The 9742-nt window shown below is 37.6% G+C and overlaps 1 long non-coding RNA gene across 1 annotated transcript; it reads left to right on the top strand.

Moving 5' to 3' along the window:
• Positions 1 to 1231: 1231 nt before the first annotated feature.
• LOC128290106 (uncharacterized) lies at positions 1232 to 9511 on the top strand. Its single transcript, XR_008279749.1, has 2 exons — positions 1232 to 1335; positions 9341 to 9511. It is a non-coding gene; the product is annotated as an uncharacterized LOC128290106 (long non-coding RNA).
• Positions 9512 to 9742: the final 231 nt, after the last annotated feature.

The following is a 9742-nucleotide window of genomic DNA, read 5'->3' on the forward strand; positions in this document are numbered from 1 at the left end:
AGCCGAATGGCTAGTGTGAAGTATGTAGGCGATGTGCGTATATTGTGGCCGAACAACCAAATGTGAAAGGTGTGTATTATTAGATATTTGATGAGGCAAATGAATTACAAATATGACAGTCGATATGAATGTTGTAACATGTGATTAAATGTACATGAAACTTGGAAATATATTCCGGGTGAGACCTGATGACTACGTGTGGAGAGTATGTCCGGGTAAGACCCGATGACTACGTGTGGAGAGTATGTCCGGGTAAGACCCGATGACTATGTGTGGAGATTTTGTCCGGGTAAGACCCGATAACTTCGTGTGGAGATTTCGTCTGAGCTAAAGGTCTCGCCGATAATCCGAGTAGAGGTTAAAGCTATAAGACTTCGTAATAAGAATTGCTTATAAATATATTCAATGCGAAAGGTTAAACAGGTATGTACTCCAAGTTTATATGTGAGCTTGATTTGAACTAAATCATAAGGTAGTTATGTGAAATCATACGATATATCTATGTCACATGAGCTCACTTTTATGTGAAAGTTTATCTGCCTATTGTATATGATGAGATGTGCATATTCGGTAAAGGGATGGTATGCCTGAAGGAAGAGTGAAATAAAAATACGAACAACTATGTTATAATTTGATTGTTATCTGTTGACACTACTTAAAACTTACTAAGCATTTTAATGCTTACTCCGCTTACTCTGTTTCCTCTGCTTTATAGATCTCATTGCGGCTACTGTGCTCGGGGATCGTCAAAGAACTAGTCACACTATCACTATCCACCGCTTGTTCTTTGTTATGTTTAGAATTATTTTATGGCATGTATAGAATAGACTAGTGGCGGAAGAATATTTTTGGTTAATGTATATAAGCCATGCGAAAATGGCATCTTTTGAATGTTTACTTAGTGAAGTTTAAATTTTACCTCTGGTGTGCTTAGTACTTATTTAAATGAACGATCTTTATTTCAAGAAAAGTTCAAAATTTTCTTGTTCGACATGAGTTACAAGTCCGGTAATGCCCCTTACCTATTCTGGCGACGGTTACGGGATAGGGGTGTTACAGAGGCATGGGTTCAAATCCCATGGCAAGCAAAGAGCATTTATTTTACTAACAGGGGGCGGCAAGAGTTGGTGTCGAATTTAAACTCTGATGTTGGAGGGATCCCACATCGGGAAGCTAACATAAGAGTGGATGGGAAGCTGGCTTTAAATAGAGAGAACCATGAGGAGACTAAAGGTACCTTTCTTGGCTGATCCCTTTCGCTTTATGGCGTGCTCGTTTGGGTTGGGCATCGGCTAAGAGTGCTCGGAGCATGGATTAACTCCAGTCTCCAATCAGGTGTGTATTTATCACTACTCTTGTTGTAGGATGGCTACTTCGGGCCGCGATTGGCCGAAAGGGGCCATGTGGGCCTAATGGGCCTACGGGCCCAATTGGATTTAGTTGTTCGATTGTGTAGTAAATATTGGACTAGGCTAGGTGAATCTCATATTTGTGGCTAGATTTGGGCATAAAGGGCCACACGAGCGTGTGGGCCCATTTGGGCCGAGAAAGGCTTTAGGCCCATTCGTATTGTTATCCATGTTTAGAATACTTTATTTTACCAATTACTGAAATGCCCTCGACTTGTAAAATTACCAAAGTACTCTCGATTTATAGAATTACCGTTTTACCCTCGATTTGTAAAATTACTGTTTTACCTTCGATTTACGTAATTACTGCTTTACCTCGGTTCTGTAATTACTATTTTACCCTCAATTTATAGAATTACCGTTTTACCCTCAGTTTACAGAATTACTATTTCACCCTCGATTTACAAAATTACCGTTTTACCTTTAGTTTACAGAATTACTGTATTACCCTCGATTTACGTAATTACTGCTTTTACCTCGATTTGTAAAATTACCGCTTTTACCCTTGATTTACGAAATTCTTGGTTTACCCTCGGTTTACAAAATTATCGTTTTACCCTCGATTTACAGAATTACCGTTTTACCCTTGATTGTGAAATTACTGAAATACCCCTGTAGGGTAGAATTACCAAAATACCCCTATAGGGTAGAATTACTAAAATACCCTTATAGGGTAGAATTACCGAAATACCCCCGTAGGGTAGAATTATCGAAATACCCTTGTAGGGTAGAAATACCGAAATACCCCTGTAGGGTAGAATTACCGAGATACCTTTGTGGGGTAAAATTACCATTTTGCCCCTAGAGTGTTAAATGACTGTTTTGCCCTTGTGGGCAAGTGACTGACTTGGACTGTGTGTTTGACGGATTTGATTGTGAATATATGTTGGTGATATGAATGACTTGACTGTGATTGTTTGATTCAAATATGGGCATGACATTCTGCATACACGACATGTTGCATGGGCTGGGATTTTGTACGGAGGAAGCGTTTTGGTGGCTATGCCACAAATATCTATTCTGGTGGCTCTACCACAATATCTGTATTTGGTGACTCTGTCACAATATCTGTTGACCGATCGATGGCTAAGTGTCGATCATGCTACCGAAGGCTGTGTGTCGTTGTTGTGGGCTTCGTGCCGATTATAAACCCGTTATTAATGGCTCTGTGCCAACCTAAATATGGCTTTGTGCCATCTTGACTATGGCTTCGTGCCAAACGTATTTACCTGTAGCTATGTGCCTAACATATTTGTTGAGGACTCTGTGTCGATCATATTTACCGAAGGCTGTGCGCCAGTTATATTACCGTCACTGATGGCTATGTGCCGAGGTTATTACTGTTATCTATGGCTTTGTGCCACGTATTACATTAGGTGGGTTTGCCACATTATTCGATTCTAGTGGCTCGCCACAATATCTCAGATCTGGTGACTCACACGATATTCGCTCTCGCGACCATGCTGCAAATTCGTGGTGTGTAGCGGATGGGTAGGTCGAGTTGTCTCCCACATGGTGTAAGGTTGGTACGGGGTGTATCGATCGGATTGGGTTGGGATTGCATTCACATTCGATTCGATTACATCACGTAATTCGATTACGATTCGATTCTATTACTAATATTGATTCGATTCGATTACATTACTAATTCGATTCGATTCTCATTTTGGTTCCAATTCGATAATGTTTCTTATTCGTAATGGGCTAAGGTCCATCTGCATCGTCTGTTGTAATGGGCTAAGACCCGATCGGTCTCTGAAATTGTAAGTAAGGTGGGGCGACTTTTAATTCTTTTAGATGACCGATCGTTCCTTTTTATAGTAGGGATTTCACATCGAGTTTTCGTAAACTCACCCGTTTATTAACCTTCGTAATTTCCACCTTAGATGGATCGGGGTTGCTAGGGGCTCGGAGGAAGCCACACACACGCTTATGTTACGCTTTGATTATTACCTTTAAATTATTTTATGTGGGTTGTAGTAAAGCCGTTGTAATTTTCTGGATTTCAAATTTGGAATTTTATTTATTGTTCTTATAATTGCTAGTATTAGAACACGATTTTCCAAAGCAACTCATCGTTATTCAAAACATCTCGTAACATATTGTTTTTAAAGTAAGTTTCGCAACTACCAAGATTTTTACAAAGTTGTTAAGAATGTTATTCAATTGAGGTTTTCTAACAAGGTTTAAAAAGGGTATAAGTTTTTAATTATTAAGAAGGGTTTTAATGGAAACATGGTTTTCGAAAAACACTTCAATGTGACACGCCAAGTTCGAGCCAAACTTCCAGGCCGGGTTTGGGGTGTTACAGACTTGATCTGTAGAAATCCCTAAGTTATATTATTATCCCTCTCGACACTAACAACGTCTAACCCTAGGTTGAATAATTGAAATCTCTTTCTAATTAACTCTCTAAGGTTGCATTAACTCGATCTATGGATCCCCTTATTAGGTTTCACCCTAATCCGGCAAAATCTTGTCACCTTGTCTCTAGGCGCGCAATCAACTCCGCTTAATTATGACAAATGTACTGTTAGACAAGGTCTATTCCTCCTCTGAATAAGAGCTTAACTTGAATCAATATCTTGGAATATCAAAACAAGAATTAAGAACACATAATTAAGAACAAGTCAAATATTTATCATACAATTTAGATAATAATAAAAAGATCTGTCTTAGGTTTCATTCCCCTTAGGTATTTAGGGGTTTTAGTTCATAACTAAAAAGGTAAACATCTTAGAAGAATAATGAGTACAAAACATTAAGAAAAACCCAAAAATTCTGAAAAGAAATTGAGGGGAGATCTTCAGTATTGATGATGAATCCGGCTTCTGAGATGGATCAATCGGCTTTCCTTGAGCAGTTCCCTGCTTCCTCCTCTATGCGTCCTCTTTTCATCCTCCTCTAGGGTGTATTGATAGGCTTTAGAATGCCTAAGAACCCTCAAAATTGGCCTTTTCCGAATTGGACTCAATTTGGCTCGACAGGGACATGCCTGTGTGTGATTACTTCAGGCCGTGGTCAAGCCTGTTAAATAGGCAAGGGCGTGTGGTCGACCCGTGTGAGTCATGCTTCAGTTCTGCCAAATTGACATGGCCGTGTGATCTGCTCGTGTGAGGAGGTCCAGGCTGTGTTGATTTTGTACGTTGGCCTATTTTCTCCGTTTTTGGCCCGTTTCTCGTTCCTTTCACTCTCCTATGCTCAAGTAAGTATAAAATATGAAATTAAGGCATTAGGAGCATCGAATTCACCAATTTTAAGGAAAAATCATCCATAAAATGTGCTAAGCATGGGATAGAAATATGTATAAATTGTGATTTATTAGAAGATGATATTTTCATGGATGAGTAAATTGCAAAACTGAAATGTATCCATTGTGCTTATTTTGGCTATGTGATGTGCCCTTATGTTAGTATAGAGTGATTTTTGTATAGGTTACATAAGAAAGGGTGACAAAAAGGCTTGGTAAATAGCCTTATTTGTCCACACAGGTAGCCACACGGGCGTGTGTCTAGGCTGTGTGTGACTCACGATTTACCACATGAGCGTGTGATATGGTCGTGTGTCCCCTACACGTAAAAATTGTAAGTCAGTATGCATAGTCGTAAACACACGAGCAGAGACACGACCGTGTGTCTCAGCCATGTGAAGGGCATGGCCTAGCACATAGACGTGTGCCTTGGCCGTGTGGCCTGTAAGGATTGCTGACATCAGAAACAGAATGTCCAAGTTTTTGCACACGGGCCTGAGATACGGGCTTGTTCCAGGCTATGTGAAAACCCCTGTAGGTGTGCATTTAGAATTAATTCCACACGGGTATATGACACGGGCGTGTCCCTATATTGCTGAGGCCGTGTGAGCCACACGGGCCAATAGCATGACCATGTTGAAATGTCACATGAGCGTGTTACCCCTCCTGCACGGGCATGTGCCCCTGTGTTAAGACTTATTTTCAGAGTTCTTTAAAGGACTCAGATTGTTTCTGAATGGTTTCCAATGGATGTTTTGGGCTTAGTAGGGTCTTATTAAGGAGTTTATAGAAAAAATTGAAAATTTTTTAATTTAAGCATGTTCCGGTATTATGAAAACATTTATATGCATAAGTTTAAGTTAGGTAATGCCTCATATTCCAAACCAGCATGGGATACGGGTGTGGGGTGTTACACTGTGACAGCCCTAAATTGACCCTAGTCAGAAAGTGGTTTCGGGACCACGAAACCGAGTCCTATAAGAAATTAAAAGTTATATTCCGTGTTTATGATGTGAGTAAATGCATGTGTGAAAGTTTCATGCATTAATTTAATCACTTTTATGTGAATTTATTAAAATGGACTTATATGAAACATTGTTGGAAAGTGAGAGGTTAATCTTACAATGGTCTAATAGTACATGCATTGAAAAGAGTGGTTTTGCATGTCAATTTACCCATGATAAACATAGTGGCCGGCCAAGGAAAGATAATGCTCCACTAATTCAAAATTAAAATAATTTTGTATTAACAAATGATTAAATAATTGTAATAAAAGGAATTAAATAAAAGAGAAGAAAGAGGATGGTGTTCATCTTCTTCTCATACCTCTCTCAAGCCGAAACAAAGATGAAAAAGAAGGGAAAACTTACCTAGAGCAAATCGGCATTCATCTTTAGCTATTAGGAGGTAAGCTTTGAATTTGTTGATTTGGCTTTATAATATGCTAAGTTAAATTGTGGATGCACTCTTGGTAATGTCAAGAAAGTTGAGATTTCTTATGGTGATTTGAGCAATATGCCGAATGATTAAGTGTTGGAATTAGGGGTTATTTTCATGTTGCATGGAACAATGGGGGAATGACTAGAATGGGGTAAAGATTTTTGGATGAGTGGCTTAGAGGCACCTTGTACATTCGGTCAAAGATTGAGTCTATTTAGAATGTTAATTTCTTCCTCTATGATTATTTTCCTTGCATGTTAAATGGTTCTTGATAAGGCCAAATGAGTTATGAAAGTTTTTATAAATGTATGAAGTTCAAGGTGTAAAAATAAAAAAAATTTAGTCTTCATGTTATGAAAAATTCGGTTGAAATATGGAGAATGAGAGCTGTCATTTAGGTTAAGACCAAAGGAATGATAAATAGGCATTAAAAGGTTAAATGTGTGAATTTAAGGTATAAGAGCCTATAGGTAATTACATGGGTAATGTTAAAAATTAATGTGGTATATTCGGCCATGTAGAGTATATCCTAGAGATATTATATTTAATTCCCTATAATCGGGTAAATGGGTGATAATGGTTTATAATGTTGAATTGAATTATGATTATGTACATTAGAATTAGATATAACAAAAAACTATGTGAATTTGGATGCAATATTACATTCGGCCTAGAGGCATTAGATGAACATTTGTGGAAATCTCAAAGTCTTGAATAATGGTGATTGTAAGATGGTGTAAAAATCATTGAATTATATGTATAAGTAGTTAGCAAAGTGATTAAACTACCGAATTTAATTATTAAATGAGTTCTAAGCTTGCTGAATTTTGAGATGTGATTGGGAGTAAATTTGACATGAGCATATTTTGTTAATGATATATTGATAAATGTTGAGTTATGATACCATGATATTAACTTAATTATCAAATTGCCGAATGCGTTTATAATTAAGTAAGGTTAATAATAGAGCAATGAGTGGCTAGTAGAATCTAGTAGTCTTCTTGCTATATTCGGCCATGAGTTTGTATAATTGGTTTGTAATAGATTAAATTTGTTGATTCAAGCTCAAGAGCTTAGGGAGTCTAATTTGGAAAAGAGAAAAAGCTACCTAACCGAACAGTCGATCTGTAATCATTCGGCAATTTCCGAGGTAAGTTCTTAAGTATTTGAGTTTGATTCCTTTGTAAGTTTTAAGTGATTAAATGTTGAGTAAATTCAATCATAATAGGACATAATGAGTTGATTTAATAAGATATGATGTGGACATGATATGTTTTAAACTCAAATGGTAAGTTCATAAGTGTTTGGACTTGGAAATTTAAGAGCAAATTGTAATAATTTGCTTAGGACAGCAGCAATAACGTGGTTTTAGAAAATCGCCATAAATTGTTGGTGTGGAATTATAGGCTGAATAAAATATGTAATCAAAGCTTAATTTGGGCCGAGAAGGGCTTTAGGCCCATTCGTATTGTTATCCATGTTTAGAATACTTTAGTTTACCAATTACTGAAATGCCCTCGACTTGTAAAATTACCAAAGTACTCTCGATTTATAGAATTACCGTTTTACCCTCGATTTACAGAATTACCATTTTACCCTCGATTTTCAGAATTACTGTTTTACCCTCAGTTTACAGAATTACTGTTTTACCCTCGATTTATAGAATTATCGTTTTACCCTCGATTTGTAAAATTACCGTTTTACCCTCGATTTACAGAATTACCGTTTTACCCTCAGTTTATAGAATTACTATTTTACCCTCGATTTACTGAATTACTGCTTTTACCCTCGGTTCTGAAATTCTTGTATTACCCTCGATTCTGAAATTCTTGTTTTACCTCAATTTGTAAAATTACCGTTTTACCCTTTATTTACAGAATTACTAGTTTACCCTCAGTTTACAAAATTATTGTTTTACCCTTGATTTATAGAATTACCGTTTTACCCTTGATTGTGAAATTACTGAAATACCCCTGTAGGGTAGAATTACCAAAATACCCCTATAGGGTAGAATTACTAAAATACCCTTATAGGGTAGAATTACCGAAATACCCCCGTAGGGTAGAATTATCGAAATACCCTTGTAGGGTAGAAATACCGAAATACCCCTGTAGGGTAGAATTACCGAGATACCTTTGTGGGGTAAAATTACCATTTTGCCTCTAGAGTGTTAAATGACTGTTTTGCCCTTGTGGACAAGTGACTGACTTAGACTGTGTGTTTGGCGGATTTGATTGTGAATATATGTTGGTGATATGAATGACTTGACTGTGATTGTTTGATTCAAATATGGGCATGACATTACGCATACATGACATGTTGCATGGGTTTGGGATTTTGTCTTGAGGAAGCGTTACGGTGGCTATGCCACAAATATCTGATACGGTGGCTCGCCACAATATCTCATGTTGGTGACTCTGTCACAATATCATTGACCGATCGATGGCTAAGTGCCGATCACGCTACCAAGGTCGTGTGTGTCGTTGTTGTGGGCTTCGTGCCGATTATAGACCCGTTATTAATGGCTCTGTACCAACCTAAATATGGCTTTGTGCCATCTTGACTATGGCTTCGTGCCAAACATATTTACCTGTAGCTATGTGCCTAACATATTTGTTGAGGACTCTGTGTCGATCATATTTACCGAAGGTCAGTCGCCGATTATATTACGATCCTTGATGGTTATGTGCCGAAGTTATTACAGTTATCTATGGCTTTGTGCCACGTATTACATTAGGTGGGTTTGCCACATTATCGATTCGGTGGCTCGCCACAATATTCATGTCTGGTGACTCATCACGATATACGCTCCGCGACCATGCTGCAAATTACGTGGTGTGTAGCGGATGGGTAGGTCGAGTTGTCTCCCACATGGTGTAAGGTTGGTGCGGGGTGTATCTGATTGGATTGGGTTGGGATTGCATTCACATTCGATTCGATTACATCACGTAATTCGATTCGATTACGATTCTATTACTAATATTGATTCGATTACGATTACATTACTAATTCGATTCGATTCTCATTTTGGTTCCAATTACGATAATGTTTCTTATTCTATAATGGGCTATGGTCCATCCGGTAATTGTCTGTTGTAATGGGCTAAGACCGATTGGTACTTGAAATTGTAAGTAAGGTCAGGGCCAAACTTTTAATTCTTTTAGATGATGATTGTTCCTTTTTATAGTAGGGGATTTCACACTGAGTTTTCGTAAACTCACCCCGTTTATTAACCTTTTAGGTAATTTCCAGCCTTAGATGGATCGGGGTTGCTAGGGGCTCGGAGGAAGCCACACACACTGTTTATGTTACAGTTTTGATTATTACCTTTAAATTATTTTATGTGGGTTGTAGTAAAGCCGTTGTAATTTTCTGGATTTCAAATTTGGAATTTTATTTATTGTTCTTATAATTGCTAGTATTAGAACACGATTTTCCAAAGCAACTACTGTTATTCAAAACATCTCGTAACCGCAATTGTTTTTAAAGTAAGTTTCATAACTACCAAGATTTTTATAAAGTTGTTAAGAATGTTATTCAAATTGAGGTTTTCTAACAAGGTTTAAAAAGGGTATAAGTTTTTAATTATTAAGAAGGGTTTTTAATGGAAACATGGTTTTTGAAAAACACTTCAATGTGACAC

Source organism: Gossypium arboreum, chromosome 3, assembly GCF_025698485.1.
Source record: "Gossypium arboreum isolate Shixiya-1 chromosome 3, ASM2569848v2, whole genome shotgun sequence".
Classification (NCBI taxonomy): domain Eukaryota; kingdom Viridiplantae; phylum Streptophyta; class Magnoliopsida; order Malvales; family Malvaceae; genus Gossypium; species Gossypium arboreum.